Genomic DNA, 22,164 nt, shown 5'->3' with positions numbered 1-22,164 from the left:
GATTATTACCTTGTATTAGAATGATAACCTACTATAAGAAACAAAGATTTCTTGAGGTTGGATGATCACCTTACAAGATTGGAAGTGAGCTAGCAAACTTGAAAGTATTCTTGATTTTATGTAACTAGAACTTGTAGAATATATGAAGAACACTTAGAACTTGAAGATAGAACTTGAGAGAGATCAATTAGATGAAGAAAATTGAAGAATGAAAGTGTTTGTAGGTGTTTTTGGTCGTTGGTGTATGGATTAGATATAAAGGATATGTAATTTTGTTTTCATGTAAATAAGTCATGAATGATTACTCATATTTTTGTAATTTTATGAGATATTTCATGCTAGTTGCCAAATGATGGTTCCCACATGTGTTAGGTGACTCACATGGGCTGCTAAGATCTGATCATTAGAGTGTATATACCAATAGTACATACATCTAAAAGCTGTGTATTGTACGAGTACGAATACGGGTGCATACGAGTAAAATTGTTGATGAAACTGAACGAGGATGTAATTGTAAGCATTTTTGTTAAGTAGAAGTATTTTGATAAGTGTATTGAAGTCTTTCAAAAGTGTATAAATACATATTAAAACACTACATGTATATACATTTTAACTGAGTCGTTAAGTCATCGTTAGTCGTTACATGTAAGTGTTGTTTTGAAACCTTTAGGTTAACGATCTTGTTAAATGTTGTTAACCCAATGTTTATAATATCAAATGAGATTTTAAATTATTATATTATCATGATATTATCATGTATGAATATCTCTTAATATGATATATATATACATTAAATGTCTTTACAACGATAATCGTTACATATATGTCTCGTTTAAAAATCATTAAGTTAGTAGTCTTGTTTTTACATATGTAGTTCATTGTTAATATACTTAATGATATGTTTACTTATCATAGTATCATGTTAACTATATATATATCCATATATATGTCATCATATAGTTTTTACAAGTTTTAACGTTCGTGAATCACCGGTCAACTTGGGTGGTCAATTGTCTATATGAAACATATTTCAATTAATCAAGTCTTAACAAGTTTGATTGCTTAACATGTTGGAAACATTTAATCATGTAAATATCAATCTCAATTAATATATATAAACATGGAAAAGTTCGGGTCACTACAGTACCTACCCGTTAAATAAATTTCGTTTCAAAATTTTAAGCTGTTGAAGGTGTTGACGAATCTTCTGGAAATAGATGCGGGTATTTCTTCTTCATCTGATCTTCACGCTCCCAGGTGAACTCGGGTCCTCTACGAGCATTCCATCGAACCTTAACAATTGGTATCTTGTTTTGCTTAAGTCTTTTAACCTCACGATCCATTATTTCGACGGGTTCTTCGATGAATTGAAGTTTTTCGTTGATTTGGATTTCATCTAACGGAATAGTGAGATCTTCTTTAGCAAAACATTTCTTCAAATTCGAGACGTGGAAAGTGTTATGTACAGCCGCGAGTTGTTGAGGTAACTCAAGTCGGTAAGCTACTGGTCCGACACGATCAATAATCTTGAATGGTCCAATATACCTTGGATTTAATTTCCCTCGTTTACCAAATCGAACAACGCCTTTCCAAGGTGCAACTTTAAGCATGACCATCTCTCCAATTTCAAATTCTATATCTTTTCTTTTAATGTCAGCGTAGCTCTTTTGTCGACTTTGGGCGGTTTTCAACCGTTGTTGAATTTGGATGATCTTCTCGGTAGTTTCTTGTATTATCTCCGGACCCGTAATCTGTCTATCCCCTACTTCACTCCAACAAATCGGAGACCTGCACTTTCTACTATAAAGTGCTTCAAACGGCGCCATCTCAATGCTTGAATGGTAGCTGTTGTTGTAGGAAAATTCTGCTAACGGTAGATGTCGATCCCAACTGTTTCCGAAATCAATAACACATGCTCGTAGCATGTCTTCAAGCGTTTGTATCGTCCTTTCGCTCTGCCCATCATTTTGTGGATGATAGGCAGTACTCATGTCTAGACGAGTTCCTAATGCTTGCTGTAATGTCTGCCAGAATCTTGAAATAAATCTGCCATCCCTATCAGAGATAATAGAGATTGGTATTCCATGTCTGGAGACGACTTCCTTCAAATACAGTCGTGCTAACTTCTCCATCTTGTCATCTTCTCTTATTGGCAGGAAGTATGCTGATTTGGTGAGACGATCAACTATTACCCAAATAGTATCAAAACCACTTGCAGTCCTTGGCAATTTAGTGATGAAATCCATGGTAATGTTTTCCCATTTCCATTCCGGGATTTTGGGTTGTTGAAGTAGACCTGATGGTTTCTGATGCTCAGCTTTGACCTTAGAACACGTCAAACATTCTCCTACGTATTTAGCAACATCGGCTTTCATACCCGGCCACCAAAAATGTTTCTTGAGATCCTTGTACATCTTCCCCGTTCTAGGATGTATTGAGTATCTGGTTTTATGAGCTTCTCTAAGTACCATTTCTCTCATATCTCCAAATTTTGGTACCCAAATCCTTTCAGCCCTATACCGGGTTCCGTCTTTCCGAATATTAAGATGCTTCTCCGATCCTTTGGGTATTTCATCCTTTAAATTTCCCTCTTTTAAAACTCCTTGTTGCGCCTCCTTTATTTGAGTAGTAAGGTTATTATGAATCATTATATTCATAGATTTTACTCGAATGGGTTCTCTATCCTTCCTGCTCAAGGCATCGGCTACCACATTTGCCTTCCCCGGGTGGTAACGAATCTCAAAGTCGTAATCATTCAATAATTCAATCCACCTACGCTGCCTCATATTCAGTTGTTTCTGATTAAATATGTGTTGAAGACTTTTGTGGTCGGTATATATAATACTTTTGACCCCATATAAGTAGTGCCTCCAAGTCTTTAATGCAAAAACAACCGCGCCTAATTCCAAATCATGCGTCGTATAATTTTGTTCGTGAATCTTCAATTGTCTAGACGCATAAGCAATCACCTTCGTTCGTTGCATTAATACACAACCGAGACCTTGCTTTGATGCGTCACAATAAATCACAAAATCATCATTCCCTTCAGGCAATGACAATATAGGTGCCGTAGTTAGCTTTTTCTTCAATAACTGAAACGCTTTCTCTTGTTCATCATTCCATTCAAATTTCTTCCCTTTATGCGTTAATGCAGTCAAAGGTTTTGCTATTCTGGAAAAGTCTTGGATGAACCTTCTGTAGTAACCAGCTAGTCCTAAAAACTGGCGTATGTGTTTCGGAGTTTTTGGGGTTTCCCACTTTTCAACAGTTTCTATCTTTGCTGGATCCACCTTAATACCTTCTTTGTTCACTATGTGACCGAGGAATTGAACTTCTTCCAACCAAAATGCACACTTTGAAAACTTAGCGTACAATTCTTCCTTCCTCAATACTTCTAACACCTTTCTCAAATGTTCACCGTGTTCTTGGTCATTCTTTGAGTAAATAAGTATGTCATCAATGAAAACAATGACAAACTTGTCAAGGTATGGTCCACAACTCAGTTCATAAGGTCCATGAACACAGCTGGTGCATTAGTTAAACCAAACGGCATGACCATAAACTCGTAATGACCGTAACGTGTTCTGAAAGCAGTCTTTGGAATATCATCTTCTTTCACCCGCATTTGATGATACCCGGAACGTAAGTCAATCTTTGAATAAACAGACGAGCCTTGTAGTTGATCAAATAAGTCGTCGATTCTCGGTAGTGGGTAGCGGTTCTTGATGGTAAGTTTGTTAAACGTATTTATAATATTACATAAAAATTCATTAAGCTAGTATTACTATGAATTATTAATTTTTGCAAATAAAAGGTATTTATATAAAAATATATATAGTATACTAATATTATATAAAAATTTGTTTTAACAAATATTATTGATGTAACATTAATTAAATATCAAATAAGTATCATAACGTATTATAAGTATTAATGAAATTATATATAAGAATTTTAATCTTAAAATCCTAACAGAATATATATAAACTTAGTTGATTTATATTATAATGTGTTAATATATATATATATATATATATATATATATATATATATATATATATATATATATATATATATATATATATATATATATATATATATATATATATATATATATATATATATATATATATATATATATATATAAATGATATAGGTTCGTGAATCCAAGGCCAACCATGCATTGTTCAATGTCGTCATATGTATTTTTACTACAAAATACAGTATTGTGAGTTCATTTACTCCCTTTTACTCTTTACATTTTTGGGGCTGAGAATACATGCAAATGTTTTATTAACTGTTTTATAATAATTATATGCGTGAGTTTCATTACTCCCTTTTTAAATGCTTTTGCAATATATATTTTTGGGACTGTGAATACATGCGCTTTTATAAATGTTTTACGAAATAGACACAAGTAATCGAAACTACATTATATGGTTGAATGATCGAAGCCGAATATGCCCCTTTTGCTTGGTAGCCTAAGAATTAGTAAACCGATCTACTAATTGACGCGAATCCTAAAGATAGATCTATCGGGCCCAACAAGCCCCATCTAAAGTACCGGATGCTTTAGTACTTCGAAATTTATATCATGTTCGAAGGAGGATCCCGGAATGATAGGGGATATTCTTATATGTATATTGTGAATGTCGGTTACCAGGTGTTCAATCCATATGAATGATATTTTTGTCTCTATGCATGGGACGTATGTTTATGAGAAATGGAAATATGAAATCTTGTGGTCTATTAAAATTATGAAATGATTATTTATGCTAAACTAATGAACTCACCAACCTTTTGGTTGACACTTGAAAGCATGTTTATTCTCAGGTACGAAAGAAATCTTCCGCTGTGCATTTGATCATTTTAAAGATATTACTCGGAGTCATTCATGACATATTTTAAAAGACGTTGCATTCGAGTTGTTGAGTTTATCAAGATCATTATAAAGTCAATTATAGGATATATTATGAAATGGTATACATGTCTGTCAACTTTAGATGTAATGAAATATTTTCTTTTCAAAACGAATGCAATGTTTGTAAAATGTATCATATAGAGGTCAAGTACCTCGTGATATAATCAACTGTTGTGAATCGTTTATAATCGATATAGACTTCGTCCGGATGGATTAGGACGGGTCCTTTCAGTTGCGAGGTTCTAACATCTATATGCCATGAACGACTCCATGTAATATGTGCAAATGCACAGCGGAAGATTTCTTTCATACCTGAGAATAAACATGCTTTCAAGTGTCAACCAAAAGGTTGGTGAGTTCATAAGTTTATCATAAAACAATAAAATTCATCATTTTGATAGACCACAAGATTTAAATGCTGCATGGTACAAATGGGCCCGAATATTATACCCACCTGTAATGTACATGCGATATCTTTTAAGTACAGTACACCTTTCTCGTGTACAAAATCATTTTCATAAATCTTTGTAACCGTACACATATCTCGTGTACAAAAACTAATACACATAACCTGTGTATAAAAATCATTCTCTCGATACATAACATTCATATCAATTGGTGGCAATTATCATGTCCACATAATTCAACGGTGGCAATTATCATGTCCACATAATTCAATGGTGGCAATTATCATGTCCACATAATTCAATGGTGGCAATTATCATGTCCACATAATTCAATAATAATCCGCAGAACTTCTGTCTGCATAATAATTCATTCGAGGAATGTTTTGCTTGTGTCTATCTCGTCAAACATTTATAAAAGCATTTCATGTATTCGCAGTTAAAATATATTTCAAAAGCATTTAATAAAGCAGTTGTAAAAACAGCGCATGTATTCTCAGTCCCAAAAATATAAAGAGTAAAAGGGAGCAAATGAAACTCACTATCCAATATTTTGTAGTAAAAATATTCATACGACGAAAATGAACAATGCAGGGTTGGCCTCGGATTCACGAACCTTCATGAAACAAGCTTTAAAAAAATTATACGCCCCTGCTCGGGCTCGAACCCACAACCTCTCGATTAAACCAACACACACCAACCATTTGCTCTGCTGTTGCTTTTCTAATTTAATTAGCTTTTTAAATCCTTTAAACTAATTGTTATCATAATCATAATCCATGAACCAAACATCATCATCATCATTCATACTAAAATTATATCATCATCGTACATCATTATAGTTAACATCAACATCTAACTTATCATATTCATCATCATCAAAGTCATCATTCACGCATCATAATCTTATTCATATTCTATCATCATCGTTACTAAACATCATCATCGAACCTCATCGTGGTACCCTCATCATCATCATCAAATCATACACGCATATAATTCATCTTCTTCATCGTTTATCAAGCTAAATACCATTATCGTTTTCTTATTACTATCATCCTTATTTATTCATCGATTATCCTTCTTATCTTAACCGTTCATCGACTTCAATCCTTGAAAGTATGCGGTCTATTTATCAGAAAAAGAAAAGAACCTAAGGGTCAAAATGGGTATTCAACATTGCTATCTCATGAGCACATTTTGTGATTATAATATGTCTTACTTTCTAAAAGCAAAAAAAAAGGAGTTCACCAAACCAACCACGTTGTTTTCATTATAACCGTTCATTAATTATACAATCTCTCTTCTTGGCACCAATCAAGAGTGGTTGTGATTAATTTATTTGATCCAGTATGATGACAAGTTGTATATTACCTTTGTACTCAGTTAATATTGCAGCAACTATTCATGCAGGCGCAACAGTTTAACATGCCAAATGCAACAGGAAAAAAAAACAGGTACGGATGCAGCAGCTAGGGTGACAGGTTGATTAGAACAGAAACCAAATCGAGTAGTAATGGTGTCGAATTGTTGATGGTTTTCACGGAGGTGGTGATCATGGTTCTCGAACAAAACAAAGGTAAAAATAAGTTAAAAGTAGCAAATGAGTAACCCGGTTCCGGTTATGGTGTTCATGGTGTTTGAAGGTGATAATGGGGTGGATTTTGAGGGTGTTGAAGGTGGCGAATGGAAGTGGTGTGGTCCTTGTAGAAGATGAACCGAAAATGAAGTGTATTAGATGGTTGTAAGCGTGATAATCTTGGTGATTGAATAAGTGGGTTTCATGATTTAGGAGTGGGGGTTTGTGTTGGTTGATGAAAGATAATTTGTGACGGTTTGCAGTTCCATCGAAAACAGAAAACAGATACAATCAGTGGTTGGCGATTTGATTAAGAGTCAGAAAAAGAAATCTGTAACTGCATCGGATTGTTCTTGGTTGTCGATGAGAATGAGAGAGATTTTACGAGTGGTGGTGGTTTGGTTAAGGGATTCTTGCATGTAACATGTGTATATATATATATATATATATATATATATATATATATATATATATATATATATATATATATATATATATATATATATATATATATATATATCATATATATAGAGAATTAGACGATTGGATTACAAGGTGACTCGTGGTGTTTGATACTCGGACAGGGAACAGAAAATTAGCGTAGTTGTAGCGGGGTTCATGGGTGGTTCTTGGTGGTAAACTCTTTCAATGGTGGAAGATGATGGTGGTTCGGCGTTGTTAAACAATATAGTGAAGTGGTTAAGGGATAGATGTTTTAAGGGTGGTGAGTGTTGTGATATCTTTGCAATGTGTACATATAATATAAATTGAAGTGGTTGCAGAGAATTCAAAAAGCAAAACAGTAATCAACATATAAAATAATTCAGTGATTACTTAAATCACGGATGACATGGGATAAAAGTGGAGATTTTGTTTACTTTTAATTCACGGATGTTTACTATTATAATGATATTAATAATATAATAATAGTAATAATAAACTTGTGAATTGAAAATATATCTACCGAAAGTTTTGGTTTTAATATTATAGGGACGGTGTATCGTGCGAAATCAGTGCCGGATATAAGTGTTCAGAAAAATCTCATATTTTTAAATTAACTATATTTATTTATTTTTTGGGCATTATGGTATAAAATTTAGTCATTAATTTAATAATTAAAAATTACATCAACTGTCCCTCTCATTTATGGGTAAAATATAAAAAGTTTTAAAATTAAATAATTAGATCCTAAATATACTTTTAATAAGTCTATAATTTATATAACTCATTTTTGGATTACCTTTTTTTTTAAAATTACATAAGTTCGAATTTAACTTGCTTAATATCAATCGAAACATCAAACGAGTATTAAAATCATTTAATATTTATTTTTAATATACTTTATTTATATATAGAGATATATTTTAAATAATAATTATTATAATATCATATTTTTATTTTATTAATTTTTAATAGCAACAACATATAATACTTCAAATCATATTTCGAATTATTATATATATATACTTTACACACATATCTATTTACAATTAATTATTCGTGAATCGTCGAGAGCAGTCGAAGGTCAATTGCATATATGAAACAGTTCAAAATTTTTGAGACTCAACCTTACAGACTTTGCTTAACGTGTCAGAATTATAATAAGATAATGTTTAAATTTGGTCAGAAATTGCCGGGTTGTCACAGTATTAATTGATTTCGTTGCGAGGTTTTGACCTCTATATGAGACCTTTTTCAAAGACTGCATTCATTTTAAAACAAACCATAACCTTTATTTCATAAATAAAGGTTTAAAAAGCTTTACGTAGATTATCAAATAATGATAATCTAAAATATCCTGTTTACACACGACCATTACATAATGGTTTACAATACAAATATGTTACATCGAAATCAGTTTCTTGAATGCAGTTTTTACACAATATCATACAAACATGGACTCCAAATCTCGTCCTTATTTAAGTATGCAACAGCGGAAGCTCTTAGTATTCACCTGAGAATAAACATGCTTTAAACGTCAACAAAAAATGTTGGTGAGTTATAGGTTTAACCTATATATATCAAATCGTAACAATAGACCACAAGATTTCATATTTCAATACACATCCCATACATAGAGATAAAAATCATTCATATGGTGAACACCTGGTAACCGACATTAACAAGATGCATATATAAGAATATCCCCATCATTCCGGGACACCCTTCGGATATGATATAAATTTCGAAGTACTAAAGCATCCGGTACTTTGGATGGGGTTTGTTAGGCCCAATAGATCTATCTTTAGGATTCGCGTCAATTAGGGTGTCTGTTCCCTAATTCTTAGATTACCAGACTTAATAAAAAGGGGCATATTCGATTTCGATAATTCAACCATAGAATGTAGTTTCACGTACTTGTGTCTATTTTGTAAATCATTTATAAAACCTGCATGTATTCTCATCCCAAAAATATTAGATTTTAAAAGTGGGACTATAACTCACTTTCACAGATTTTTACTTCGTCGGGAAGTAAGACTTGGCCACTGGTCGATTCACGAACCTATAACAAATATGTACATATATATCAAAGTATGTTCAAAATATATTTACAACACTTTTAATATATTTTGATGTTTTAAGTTTATTAAGTCAGCTGTCCTCGTTAGTAACCTACAACTAGTTGTCCACAGTTAGATGTACAGAAATAAATCGATAAATATTATCTTGAATCAATCCACGACCCAGTGTATACGTATCTCAGTATTGATCACAACTCAAACTATATATATTTTGGAATCAACCTCAACCCTGTATAGCTAACTCCAACATTCACATATAGAGTGTCTATGGTTGTTCCGAAATATATATAGATGTGTCGACATGATAGGTCGAAACATTGTATACGTGTCTATGGTATCTCAAGATTCCATAATATACAATACAAGTTGATTAAGTTATGGTTGGAATAGATTTGTTACCAATTTTCACGTAGCTAAAATGAGAAAAATTATCCAATCTTGTTTTACCCATAACTTCTTCATTTTAAATCCGTTTTGAGTGAATCAAATTGCTATGGTTTCATATTGAACTCTATTTTATGAATCTAAGCAGAAAAAGTATAGGTTTATAGTCGGAAAAATAAGTTACAAGTCATTTTTGTAAAGGTAGTCATTTCAGTCGAAAGAACGACGTCTAGATGACCATTTTAGAAAACATACTTCCACTTTGAGTTTAACCATAATTTTTGGATATAGTTTCATGTTCATAATAAAAATCATTTTCTCAGAATAACAACTTTTAAATCAAAGTTTATCATAGTTTTTATTTAACTAATCCAAAACAGCCTGCGGTGTTACTACGACGGCGTAAATCCGGTTTTACGATGTTTTTCGTGTTTCCAGGTTTTAAATCATTAAGTTAGCATATCATATAGATATAGAACATGTGTTTAGTTGATTTTAAAAGTCAAGTTAGAAGGATTAACTTTTGTTTGCGAACAAGTTTAGAATTAACTAAACTATGTTCTAGTGATTACAAGTTTAAACCTTCGAATAAGATAGCTTTATATGTATGAATCGAATGATGTTATGAACATCATTACTACCTTAAGTTCCTTGGATAAACCTACTGGAAAAGAGAAAAATGGATCTAGCTTCAACGGATCCTTGGATGGCTCGAAGTTCTTGAAGCAGAATCATGACACGAAAACAAGTTCAAGTAAGATCATCACTTGAAATAAGATTGTTATAGTTATAGAAATTGAACCAAAGTTTGAATATGATTATTACCTTGTATTAGAATGATAACCTACTGTAAGAAACAAAGATTTCTTGAGGTTGGATGATCACCTTACAAGATTGGAAGTGAGCTAGCAAACTTGAAAGTATTCTTGATTTTATGTAACTAGAACTTGTAGAATATATGAAGAACACTTAGAACTTGAAGATAGAACTTGAGAGAGATCAATTAGATGAAGAAAATTGAAGAATGAAAGTGTTTGTAGGTGTTTTTGGTCGTTGGTGTATGGATTAGATATAAAGGATATGTAATTTTGTTTTCATGTAAATAAGTCATGAATGATTACTCATATTTTTGTAATTTTATGAGATATTTCATGCTAGTTGCCAAATGATGGTTCCCACATGTGTTAGGTGACTCACATGGGCTACTAAGAGCTGATCATTGGAGTGTATATACCAATAGTACATACATCTAAAAGCTGTGTATTGTACGAGTACGAATACGGGTGCATACGAGTAGAATTGTTGATGAAACTGAACGAGGATGTAATTGTAAGCATTTTTGTTAAGTAGAAGTATTTTGATAAGTGTATTGAAGTCTTTCAAAAGTGTATAAATACATATTAAAACACTACATGTATATACATTTTAACTGAGTCGTTAAGTCATCGTTAGTCGTTACATGTAAGTGTTGTTTTGAAACCTTTAGGTTAACGATCTTGTTAAATGGTAAGAGGAATTCCGTACTTTTCTAGCTTCAAACATAGCTTCAGTACAGGCTGCGCTACATACCAACAATAACCTTGGATCTAGCAGTACAGGAAATCATGTAGGATGTACCTACAAAGAATTCACTGCCTGCAAACCTTTGGAATTTGATGGAACCGAAGGACCGATCGGATTGAAACGGTGGACCGAGAAGGTCGAATCGGTGTTTGCCATAAGTAAGTGTACTGAAGAGGACAAAGTGAAGTACGCTACGCATACCTTCACAGGTTCTGCGTTAACATGGTGGAATACCTATCTAGAGCAAGTGGGACAAGACGATGCGTACGCACTACCGTGGTCAGCATTCAAGCACTTGATGAACGAGAAGTACCTTCCCAGAACCAAGGTCAATAAGCTCAAGACAGAACTTAGAGGGTTACGAACCCAAGGATTTGATATTACCACATACGAAAGACAATTCACAGAATTGTGCCTATTGTGTCACAACTCAAACTATATATATTTTGGAATCAACCTCAACCCTGTATAGCTAACTCCAACATTCACATATAGAGTGTCTATGGTTGTTCCGAAATATATATAGATGTGTCGACATGATAGGTCGAAACATTGTATACGTGTCTATGGTATCTCAAGATTACATAATATACAATACAAGTTGATTAAGTTATGGTTGGAATAGATTTGTTACCAATTTTCACGTAGCTAAAATGAGAAAAATTATCCAATCTTGTTTTACCCATAACTTCTTCATTTTAAATCCGTTTTGAGTGAATCAAATTGCTATGGTTTCATATTGAACTCTATTTTATGAATCTAAACAGAAAAAGTATAGGTTTATAGTCAGAAAAATAAGTTACAAGTCGTTTTTGTAAAGGTAGTCATTTCAGTCGAAAGAACGACGTCTAGATGACCATTTTAGAAAACATACTTCTACTTTGAGTTTAACCATAATTTTTGGATATAGTTTCATGTTCATAATAAAAATCATTTTCTCAGAATAACAACTTTTAAATCAAAGTTTATCATAGTTTTTAATTAACTAACCCAAAACAGCCCGCGGTGTTACTACGATGGCGTAAATCCGGTTTTACGGTGTTTTTCGTGTTTCCAGGTTTTAAATCATTAAGTTAGCATATCATATAGATATAGAACATGTGTTTAGTTGATTTTAAAAGTCAAGTTAGAAGGATTAACTTTTGTTTGCGAACAAGTTTAGAATTAACTAAACTATGTTCTAGTGATTACAAGTTTAAACCTTCGAATAAGATTGATTTATATGTATGAATCGAATGATGTTATGAACATCATTACTACCTTAAGTTCCTTGGATAAACCTACTAGAAAAGTGAAAAATGGATCTAGCTTCAACGGATCCTTAGATGGCTCGAAGTTCTTGAAGCAGAATCATGACACGAAAACAAGTTCAAGTAAGATCATCACTTGAAATAAGATTGTTATAGTTATAGAAATTGAACCAAAGTTTGAATATGATTATTAACTTGTATTAGAATGATAACCTACTGTAAGAAACAAAGATTTCTTGAGTTTGGATGATCACCTTACAAGATTGGAAGTGAGCTAGCAAACTTGAAAGTATTCTTGATTTTATGTAACTAGAACTTGTAGAATTTATGAAGAACACTTAGAACTTGAAGATAGAACTTGAGAGAGATGAATTAGATGAAGAAAATTGAAGAATGAAAGTGTTTTTAGGTGTTTTTGGTCGTTGGTGTATGGATTAGATATAAAGGATATGTAATTTTGTTTTCATGTAAATAAGTCATGAATGATTACTCATATTTTTGTAATTTTATGAGATATTTCATGCTAGTTGCCAAATGATGGTTCCCACATGTGTTAGGTGACTCACATGGGCTGCTAAGAGCTGATCATTGGAGTGTATATACCAATAGTACATACATCTAAAAGCTGTGTATTGTACGAGTACGAATACGGGTGCATACGAGTAGAATTGTTGATGAAACTGAACGAGGATGTAATTGTAAGCATTTTTGTTAAGTAGAAGTATTTTTATAAGTGTATTGAAGTGTTTCAAAAGTGTATAAATACATATTAAAACACTACATGTATATACATTTTAACTGAGTCGTTAAGTCATCGTTAGTCGTTACATGTAAGTGTTGTTTTGAAACCTTTAGGTTAACGATCTTGTTAAATGTTGTTAACCCAATGTTTATAATATCAAATGAGATTTTAAATTATTATATTACCATGATATTATCATGTATGAATATCTCTTAATATGATATATATATACATTAAATGTCTTTACAACGATAATCGTTACATATATGTCTCGTTTAAAAATCATTAAGTTAGTAGTCTTATTTTTACATATGTAGTTCATTGTTAATATACTTAATGATATGTTTACTTATCATAGTATCATGTTAACTATATATATATCCATATATATGTCATCATATAGTTTTTACAAGTTTTAACGTTCGTGAATCACCGGTCAACTTGGGTGGTCAATTGTCTATATGAAACATATTTCAATTAATCAGGTCTTAACAAGTTTGATTGCTTAACATGTTGGAAACATTTAATCATGTAAATATCAATCTCAATTAATATATATAAACATGGAAAAGTTCGGGTCACTACAGTACCTACCCGTTAAATAAATTTCGTCCCGAAATTTTAAGCTGTTGAAGGTGTTGACGAATCTTCTGGAAATAGATGCGGGTATTTCTTCTTCATCTGATCTTCACGCTCCCAGGTGAACTCGGGTCCTCTACGAGCATTCCATCGAACCTTAACAATTGGTATCTTGTTTTTGCTTAAGTCTTTTAACCTCACGATCCATTATTTCGACGGGTTCTTCGATGAATTGATGTTTTTCGTTGATTTGGATTTCATCTAACGGAATAGTGAGATATTCTTTAGCAAAACATTTCTTCAAATTCGAGACGTGGAAAGTGTTATGTACAGCCGCGAGTTGTTGAGGTAACTCAAGTCGGTAAGCTACTGGTCCGACACGATCAATAATCTTGAATGGTCCAATATACCTTGGATTTAATTTCCCTCGTTTACCAAATCGAACAACGCCTTTCCAAGGTGCAACTTTAAGCATGACCATCTCTCCAATTTCAAATTCTATATCTTTTCTTTTAATGTCAGCGTAGCTCTTTTGTCGACTTTGGGCGGTTTTCAACCGTTGTTGAATTTGGATGATCTTTTCGGTAGTTTCTTGTATAATCTCCGGACCCGTAATCTGTCTATCCCCCACTTCACTCCAACAAATCGGAGACCTGCACTTTCTACCATAAAGTGCTTTAAACGGCGCCATCTCAATGCTTGAATGGTAGCTGTTGTTGTAGGAAAATTCTGCTAACGGTAGATGTCGATCCCAACTGTTTCCGAAATCAATAACATATGCTCGTAGCATGTCTTCAAGCGTTTGTATCGTCCTTTCGCTCTGCCCATCAGTTTGTGGATGATAGGCAGTACTCATGTCTAGACGAGTTCCTAATGCTTGCTGTAATGTCTGCCAGAATCTTGAAATAAATCTGCCATCCCTATCAGAGATAATAGAGATTGGTATTCCATGTCTGGAGACGACTTCCTTCAAATACAGTCGTGCTAACTTCTCCATCTTGTCATCTTCTCTTATTGGTAGGAAGTGTGCTGATTTGGTGAGACGATCAACTATTACCCAAATAGTATCAAAACCACTTGCAGTCCTTGGCAATTTAGTGATGAAATCCATGGTAATGTTTTCCCATTTCCATTCCGGGATTTCGGGTTGTTGAAGTAGACCTGATGGTTTCTGATGCTTAGCTTTGACCTTAGAACACGTCAAACATTCTCCTATGTATTTAGCAACATCGGCTTTCATACCCGGCCACCAAAAATGTTTCTTGAGATCCTTGTACATCTTCCCCGTTCCAGGATGTATTGAGTATCTGGTTTTATGAGCTTCTCTAAGTACCATTTCTCTCATATCTCCAAATTTTGGTACCCAAATCCTTTCAGCCCTATACCGGGTTCCGTGTTCCCGAATATTAAGATGCTTCTCCGATCAGCACATCAGCACAGGTATTTATAATGTCGTCTGTTTATTCAAAGATTGACTTACTATATATATTTTTATATAAATACCTCAAAGATTGCATACTATATATATTTAATTGCAAAATTTTTTATGTAATATTAGTATACTATATATATTTTTATATAAATACCTCAACTGCTGCTTCAGCTGATTCATCGAGGTAACGATAACCCAATGTCTCTTCATCTTCAAGAACCGCATACAAAGAAATACGTTTATCGCGATCTTCAATAGTATCTTTTATAAAGTACCATTGATCATCGGTACACAGAAAACTTGCCCTGCAATCCGCCTCATAATCGTCTTTATAAAAGAACACAGACGTGAATTCACACGAAACATTTTCCTTCAGAAAGGATAGCAAGTCTTGTAAACCAACATCACAAATGTCGATATCTTCAAACGAAATACTGTCGCCCCACTTATATTCCTTCATTTGATTACGGAAATCACCTCCGTAATGAACATCGAATGAAACAATCATTGGGGGAAGTGTTAACATTTTGCATTTGGGAGTGTTTGATTTTAATTTTGAGAAAGGTGGAAATATAAAAGAAATATATGTTTGAGTGTATAAAATGAAGTATATGGTTGGTGTTTATATAGTGTAAAGATGACCGTTGGGATAGCCGTTGGAATTTTTTTTTTTTTTACTAACGGCTAAAAAATTTGGGCAAGTTTTTGGGCGAAGGTGGACGATGCCCGTTGGGACCTCTCTCATGATAGTTTCATTCGTGCTCTCCGAATAATCGAATTATTTTATCTTCATTATTCAATAATGATAAAACTCTACTTATCAGCTCATATTAGTCAGGAAAACAAATTTATTGTTAGCTATGACGACCTCACTCAAATTTCGGGACGAAATTTCTTTAACGGGTAGGTACTGTGATGACCCGCGAATTTCCGACCAAATTTAAACTTGAATCCTACTTGATTTCGATACGATAAGCAAGGTCTGTAATATTAAGTCTTGAAAATTTTGAACTTTTTATGAAATCAAGTGACCTTGACTATTGCCTACGATTCATGAACCTTTGAATTGTAAATACAAATGTATATATATAAATAATTATATATGTAAATAACTACATATCACTAAAGAGATATATTAATGAACTATTTTGTGATTAAGATAATTTAAAACAACTAGAACTTGTTATTATAAATAAATAGAGTATTTTGAAAATAAATGAATTCGAATAGAATTGTTAACGTTAACAAAATATTTAAGGTATAATGTTATATCCTGAGATTATTGGTTTCAATATATATTTATTATAATTATAGACAAAATTAAGAGATAATATCAAATGATAGATTTATTAGTATTTAAACCTATTAAAATTTTCATTATTATTAATATTAATATTATCATATTATTATTTATCTTTATCAATAATAATAATATTATTATTAATGATATTATTATTAAATGGTAATTATTAATAGTATTAATATATACTTGTCTTAATAAATTTAAGAATCAGATATCTATATATAGATATATATACATATGGTTACCTTTAGAGAGATATATATATATATATACATTCATATATAAATACGATTATATGTTTAACCATAGCTAGATGCGTATTTATGCTTAAAGGGTAAAATATTAGTTTCAAATCATAGTCATACACTATTTGATTTTTTGTTTCTGTCTCATAATTCATTCACCAAAATCCATTGTACAAATCAGTTGAATTTACTTATTCAATTTATTACTTTAATTTTCATGATTGAAATTTGCTGTCCCAAATTTGTTACCAGTCCAAATCACCTTACATTGCAGACAAAATCAATCCCATCGATCATTATCATATATTTTTTTTCGATAAAGAACAACTTATTAATATCATTTTTATCTTCCTATTTTTGAACGACACCCACTTGCGTTTATCAAAACCAAATCATATTCATCGAAACCCACTTTATCACCTATAACCTGCAACCATGTTTTCCTTTTTCTCCCGTTACTCGTCGAACACCATCTTACTATCATCATCCCATCAATATATATTCGTTCTCCTTTTCTTCTATTTGCAAACGTAGACAAATCAACCAACCACCATGTAAACATTGACTACCACAATAGGTTACTACCTTGTTGCTGCTAACTGTCTTTTGTTTCTTTCGGTTGTCAAACACCATCTTTAAACTATTGATCGAGTTTCCAACTGCTCCTGCTGACCGTAACAATTTAGTGATGATGATGGCCACTGTGTACGCTGATGGATGAATATAAATATGATAGAGTGATGTTCAAGGATCATGTTATGAGGATGATGATAACTTCATGATGATAATGGTGAACAATAATGATTGATAAGATGATGATCGTGATTGTCGGCTGTTTGTTGACTTCCCTATTCGAACATCACAATCCACTATCGAACCCTACCTGGTGACTACAGCAACTCCCACGATTTGTTTTCTTCTTTTTCTCTCTCAATAATAACGAAGGGATGGTGATGATGATGAAAGGAAGTGACAACGATAATGATGATGATTTAAAAGCAAATATTTTATGTTTAGTGGGAATGAGCTGTAAAAAGAATGAATGTGTGTGTTATGACCTACTCGTATCATCCTTATCATATATAAACCGCCGATTATATTATTTTTTTTCAAAACCCTTAACGGGCTTAGGATATTGCAGTGGGTCGAGTTTTGTTGGGCCATAATGAAGATGAAGGGGAAACCGAGTTATATAGATTAAGTGTATTTGGTATGAAAATTAGAGCAGAAAATTTGAAGTAGAAGAGTGGTTGGACGTGTGTTGAAAACCAAGAGGTCACAGGTTCAATCCTGGTCTGGTGCATTTTTATTTTTCGAAAATGAATAAGATATATCAGCAACCAAAATCGGGTTATACATATATTTATGGGTTATAACACAGAAAAGAAAGGGGTGGAGGGATGGTTTGAGGTGTTTGTTGAGGAACGAGAGGTCTCGGGTTCGAGTCCGGTCTATGGCAATTCTTTTTACACAAAACTTTTAAGGGTATACCCAATTTCTTTTATTCTCATTATTATTATGATTATTAGTATTATTATTATAATTGTTATGATTATTATTATTAGTTATTAAGGATATAATTATGATTATAAATTGTACTTGTTACTAGTGTTATAATTATAGTTACTATTATTACTAATATAAGTATAGTTATCATTTATTATTATTATCATGAATATAATTACAATGACGATTATTATTATTATTGTTATTACTAGTATTATTATCATAACTATCACTAGTAGTAAAAGTTATCATTTTAGTTATTATTATTATCAGTAGTACTATTATTATTAGTATTAAAATTAGTATCATTATTAAGGTTAACAAATTAGTACTATTATTATTATTATTATTATTAATAGTAACAAAGGTATTATTATAAATATTATCATTACTAGTACTAATATGATTATCATTAATTGTGTTGATATTATTAAAGATTTTTTTTTACATTTTCATCATTTTTACAAAAATTATTATTTTACTATCGTTAAAACTACCATTATTATAACTATCAAAATTATCTATATTATCATTATTAAAATAATTATGATTACTAAAATTAAAAGTTTTAACAACATTGTTAAGATTATAGGTATAAAAATAAAGATTTTTATATACAAAATATATCTAAATTACATAACTTAATTATATTAATGTATCTACGTATATAAAGTGAAAATATAAATAAATAATGAAACTTATAAATTAATAATATAACAAATACATCATTAATAATAAATAGAATTATTCGATTACGAGTATATGTTTTAATAGATATACAAATGATATAGGTTCGTGAATCCGAAGCCAACCCTGCATTGTTCAGAATCGCCGTATGAATATTTTTACTACAAAATATTGGATCGTGAGTTTCATTAATCCCTTTTTAAATGCTTTTGAAATATATATTTTTAGGACTGAGAATACATGCGCTGCTTTTATAAATGCTTTACGAAATAGACACAAGTAATCGAAACTTCATTCTATGGTTGGATTATCTAATCGAATATGCCCTTTTTATTAAGTCTGGTAATCTAAGAATTAGGGAATAGACACCCTAATTGACGCGAACTCTAAAGATAGATCTATCGGGCCCAACAAGCCCCATCCAAAGTACCGGATGCTTTAGTACTTCGAAATTTATATCATGTCCGAAGGAGGATCCCGGAATGATGGGGATATTCTTATATACATATTGTGAATGTCGGTTACCAGGTGTTCAATCCATATGAATGATATTTTTGTCTCTATGCATGGGACGTATGATTATGAGAAATGGAAGTATGAAATCTTGTGGTCTATTAAAATTATGAAATGATTCTTTATGATAAACTAATGAACTCACCAACCTTTTGGTTGACACTTTAAAGCATGTTTATTCTCAGGTATGAAAGAAACGTTCCGCTGTGCATTTGCTCATTTTAAACACAGTATTTGGAGTCGATCATCGCAATGGAATCAGTTGTTGGTGATACCAACTGAAATGTCCCGTTCTTATTGATTAAAAACGTTCCATATTAATTGATTTCGTTGCGAGGTTTTGACCTCTATATGAGACGTTTTTCAAAGACTGCACTCATTTTTAAAACAAACCATAATCTTTATTTCATAGATAAAGGTTTTAAAAAGCTTTACGTAGATTATCAAATAATGATAATCTAAAATATCCTGTTTACACACGACCATTACATAATGGTTTACAATACAAATATGTTACAACAAAATAAGTTTCTTGAATGTAGTTTTTACACAATATCATACAAGCATGGACTCCAAATCTCGTCCTTATTTAAGTATGCGACAGCGGAAGCTCTTAATAATCACCTGAGAATAAACATGCTTAAAACGTCAACAAAAAATGTTGGTGAGTTATAGGTTTAACCTATATATATCAAATCATAATAATAGACCACAAGATTTCATATTTCAATACACATCCCATACATAGAGATAAAAATCATTCATATGGTGAACACCTGGTAACCGACATTAACAAGATGCATATATAAAAATATCCCCATCATTCCGGGATACCCTTCGGATATGATATAAATTTCGAAGTACTAAAGCATCCGGTACTTTGGATGGGGTTTGTTAGGCCCAATAGATCTATCTTTAGGATTCGCGTCAATTAGGGTGTCTGTTCCCTAATTCTTAGATTACCAGACTTAATAAAAAGGGGCATATTCGATTTCGATAATTCAACCATAGAATGTAGTTTCACGTACTTGTGTCTATTTTGTAAATCATTTATAAAACCTGCATGTATTCTCATCCCAAAAATATTAGATTTTAAAAATGGGACTATAACTCACTTTCACAGATTTTTACTTCGTCGGGAAGTAAGACTTGGCCACTGGTTGATTCACGAACCTATAACAATATATACATATATATCAAAGTATGTTCAAAATATATTTACAACACTTTTAATATATTTTGATGTTTTAAGTTTATTAAGTCAGCTGTCCTCGTTAGTAACCTACAACTAGTTGTCCACAGTTAGATGTACAGAAATAAATCAATAAATGTTATCTTGAATCAATCCACGACCCAGTGTATACGTATCTCAGTATTGATCACAACTCAAACTATATATATTTTGGAATCAACCTCAACCCTGTATAGCTAACTCCAACATTCACATATAGAGTGTCTATGGTTGTTCCGAAATATATATAGATGTGTCGACATGATAGGTCGAAACATTGTATACGTGTCTATGGTATCTCAAGATTACATAATATACAATACAAGTTGATTAAGTTATGGTTGGAATAGATTTGTTACCAATTTTCACGTAGCTAAAATGAGAAAAATTATCCAATCTTGTTTTACCCATAACTTCTTCATTTTAAATCCGTTTTGAGTGAATTAAATTGCTATGGTTTCATATTGAACTCTATTTTATGAATCTAAACAGAAAAAGTATAGGTTTATAGTCAAAAAATAAGTTACAAGTCGTTTTTGTAAAGGTAGTCATTTCAGTCGAAAGAACGACGTCTAGATGACCATTTTAGAAAACATACTTCCACTTTGAGTTTAACCATAATTTTTGGATATAGTTTCATGTTCATAATAAAAATCATTTTCTCAGAATAACAACTTTTAAATCAAAGTTTAGCATAGTTTTTAATTAACTAATCCAAAACAGCCCGCGGTGTTACTACGACGGCATAAATCCGGTTTTACGGTATTTTTCGTGTTTCCAGGTTTTAAATCATTAAGTTAGCATATCATATAGATATAGAACATGTGTTTAGTTGATTTTAAAAGTCATGTTAGAAGGATTAACTTTTGTTTGCGAACAAGTTTAGAATTAACTAAACTATGTTCTAGTGATTACAAGTTTAAACCTTCTAATAAGATAGCTTTATATGTATGAATCGAATGATGTTATGAACATCATTACTACCTTAAGTTCCTTGGATAAACCTACTGGAAAAGAGAAAAATGGATCTAGCTTCAACGGATCCTTGGATGGCTCGAAGTTCTTGAAGCAGAATCATGACACGAAAACAAGTTCAAGTAAGATCATCACTTGAAATAAGATTGTTATAGTTATAGAAATTGAACCAAAGTTTGAATATGATTATTACCTTGTATTAGAATGATAATCTACTGTAAGAAACAAAGATTTCTTGAGGTTGGATGATCACCTTACAAGATTGGAAGTGAGCTAGCAAACTTGAAAGTATTCTTGATTTTATGTAACTAGAACTTGTAGAATATAT

Source organism: Rutidosis leptorrhynchoides, chromosome 2 (genome assembly GCF_046630445.1).
Source record: "Rutidosis leptorrhynchoides isolate AG116_Rl617_1_P2 chromosome 2, CSIRO_AGI_Rlap_v1, whole genome shotgun sequence".
NCBI classification, from domain to species: Eukaryota; Viridiplantae; Streptophyta; class Magnoliopsida; order Asterales; family Asteraceae; genus Rutidosis; species Rutidosis leptorrhynchoides.
The sequence above is the reverse complement of the archived record's forward strand: the minus strand, read 5'-3'. Positions refer to the sequence as shown.